General features: G+C 37.6%; 1 protein-coding gene across 1 annotated transcript in view; it reads right to left on the bottom strand.

Moving 5' to 3' along the window:
- The window catches only part of LOC143034370 (cadherin-87A-like), a 66,131-nt gene extending 63,250 nt beyond the window's left edge, over positions 1–2,881 (bottom strand). Inside the window, exon 1 of the mRNA XM_076200325.1 lies at positions 2,813–2,881. The gene's annotated coding sequence lies outside the window, so the exon portion shown is untranslated. The remainder of the gene's footprint in view (positions 1–2,812) is intronic.
- Positions 2,882–3,324: the final 443 nt, after the last annotated feature.

Below are 3,324 nucleotides of genomic sequence, written 5' to 3'. Positions count from 1 at the left end.
TACGACTATGAGGTCTCTTTTCGTTTTATATCTTCCATTTAATGTCCTGAAGACATCTATAGAATTATCTTTCTCTTTTATTTTTTCCAACGATGGCAAATTTAATTCGTTTAGTCTTTTTTCAATCGTTTTATCTGCGAGATTTGGTCGCTGCCCTTTGTATTCTCTTAATCTTGTTTGTACACTTTACCTTATGTGGAGACGACATCATCGTTGCGGATTCTAATTTAGGTCGGATAAAATATTCTATTATTTCATCATTTCCTCGTTCATTTTATGAAAATATATTTTTATGATTGTTGATAGTATGCATGTTTCACCCACAATTTTGCTGATGCATTTGTCTGATGACCATTTATTTGTAACTGTCCTTTCCACATTTTACTGATTTATTTGTAAATTATTCTTTTCCCATTGATTGATTAATTGATTATCATTTTGAGGTTATACTCATTTTCCAATAATTTGTACACCTCTAACAGTAATACTAATTTTCCAAGATTGACTTCATGCATATATATATATATATATATATATATATATATATATATATATATACACATATACATATAGATATATATATTGTCAAAAAAATCGTGTAAAATTTGCTGTCTTTTAGTTATGTTTATTCTTTTGGTGGCTTCGGCAGCATCTACAAACATGTTAGAATAATTTGTTACATTTTTCATTATGTCATTTCATTTACATATATCAGGAGTATTACAGGTGCCAGGTACTGTCTTTCGTTTATTTTTTTCGTGGTCTTGGCATTATCTACAAACTTGTTAGAATAATTTGTAAAACTTTTCATTATGTTATTTAGATATATAAAGAATTTTACAGGTGTTAGGACCGAAAATTGTGAGAAATCACTGGCCACTGTTTTCTGTCCTGACACCTCATTTGTTACTATTGATCTCATGGACCGGTCTTTCAGGAAATATATTATACATTCGAGAAGCTTACCTTGAAGGCTTCCAATATTTTCCAATTTCCACAAAAGTCTATTGGGGTATCTTATCAAACGTTTTCTTCAGATCTAAGTATATACAGCCCATTCAAATATTTTGCTGCACGTCAACAATTCTTGGATAGAAGCATAATAGATGTAGTGCACATGATCTTCTTTCTCTAAAACTGAATTGAATATCCGCCATTTTTTTCAAGATAATTAACCAATCTACTATTTACAATTGTCTCACATAAATTAGCTATCATACTGGTCAGTAATACTGGTCTGTCGTTCATTGGTGAAGTTCTACATCCTTCTTTATGAACAGGTAAAATATTAGTTTTTTCAGTCTTGTGATGTGTATTTACCTACTTACCTAGTTGTATTTACCTAGTTGTATTTTACGGAAAGGGAGCTATGTTCGTAATGAGCCGTCTTTGTATCTTTCAACATCTAGTTTTTCTTAATTTCTTGCATGTTTTTTGCACATACTGTTGTTCCGTCCAAATGTTCCAGACATCCACCACTCAGTGTGGGAAACATTTTTTCAGATCTCTTTTATAACTATTCTATTTGAGTTTCTTTTTATGTCCTCTTGTTTTTCTTTTGTCCCACTTTAATAAATCTTCTCTGTCAAGGACTTACATGCTTTTTACGATTCTGTAAATGGCCAATAGATCTCCTCTTTCTCTTCTTTGTTCCAGGGTTGGTGTGTATGTGTGTGGGCATGTGTGTGTGTGTGTGTGTGTGTGTGTGTGTGTGTGTGTGTGTGTGTGTGTGTGTGTGTGTGTGTGTGTGTGTGTGTGTGTGTGTGTGTGTGTGTGTGTGTGTGTGTGTGTGTGTGTGTGTGTGTGTGTGTGTGTGTGTGTGTGTGTGTGTGTGCATGTATGTATGTATTTGACCAATTGTATTGCACAGGAAGGGAACTACCCTCATGGGGTCCTGTCTCTTGTTTTCCGATTATCATACCTCGTTCCAGCTTGTATGGTTACAGCTTGGGATATGTGATTTTCCAGGGAATCTAGGCTACTCCAGGAGCTTACACGCTGTGTTTGTGAGTGTGTGTGTGATTCAGCATGGTCTTGGATTACGTGTTGCTCTCGTGTGTGTGTGTGTGTGTGTGTGTGTGTGTGTGTGTGTGTGTGTGTGTGTGTGTGTGTGTGTGTGCGCGCGTGCTAAACCTCCATAGTAGGCGGGTTATTGCTGTTTAGCCTGGCAGCCGTCAGGTGATTTTATTAAGTAATATACCGTCTCTCTCAACCATTAAAGGGTAAATGATCACCTGAACCCAGTGGCTGCAGCGGCCGTTTTTTGTTGAATTTTTCTTTGGGGGGGGCAGGGAGGAAACACAGGCGACTTTATTCGGTTGAGGGGAGCTCCTTACACACACATACACACACACAAGCACACATACACTTCTTTCTACCACTGGAAGGATTTCGTCGCGTTTAGGGCAATGGATCAAATACCTTCTCGAGTAACGGTTCTACCTGGTCGTCACTTCTCCTTCTCTACTTCCCCTTCACCGCCGCCTCCTTCGTCGAGCCCCTCCCTCGTCAAGGGCTTCTTGTGAATTGGTCGACTTTCTCTTTACCCTTCTCCAAATTATCCTTTCGTATTTTCTCCTTCCGCCATTGCTAAACGCGTAGAACACAACATTTCCGTCATAAGATCAACCCAGGCGAGGGAATGAGAGGTAGAAAGTTGACAGATCACACAAGGACTAAGATGGCCTTCTCGATGGCTTCATATCTTTGTACTCCCACACCAAAATACATTTTTTCTTATTCTATATTGTCTCTGGTTATCACACACTTCACTTTGAATCACCACAGCATCACAAAACCACGCGATATTCACCTGTTTATAGTAAGACACCACCACAACAAACCCCTTGCAAGAGAGGAAGAACAGAACTGAGTTTCCTTCACCTACACTCCAGACTGTGGATGTTGTTGGTTAGGCTATTTCTGTGACATTATTTAAAGCCAAGATTTAAAGTTAAGAATATCTATATACACGCATGGATAATAGAATATATATTCTATAAAGACTGATGATGATAAGATAAAGACTGATGTTGCTCAACTAGAGGTGTGAATATTTAAAATAAGAAGTGCACTTGGCAGCGCACCTACACAGGTGACCCGCAAGGAAGGCATTTACCCCTCAGGCAACGGATGGACTTCAACACGTCTTAGTAAAACAAAGAAAACGGAATAAAAAGGGTGACTATATTCTTCCACATCACCCCCACTCTTCTTTGAATTATTTTCATATTATATCATACTCACGCCTGTTTCAGGAAAACCCTTCGGTTAAGACAAATTTTGAGATAAAGAACAACAAAGGAAGTAGGTAGATGCAGTTTT

Source organism: Oratosquilla oratoria, chromosome 17 (genome assembly GCF_046742065.1).
Source record: "Oratosquilla oratoria isolate Oo_2021 chromosome 17, ASM4674206v1, whole genome shotgun sequence".
NCBI classification, from domain to species: domain Eukaryota; kingdom Metazoa; phylum Arthropoda; class Malacostraca; order Stomatopoda; family Squillidae; genus Oratosquilla; species Oratosquilla oratoria.
Note: the sequence above shows the minus strand (reverse complement) of the source record. Positions and strands in the feature narration are given on the sequence as shown.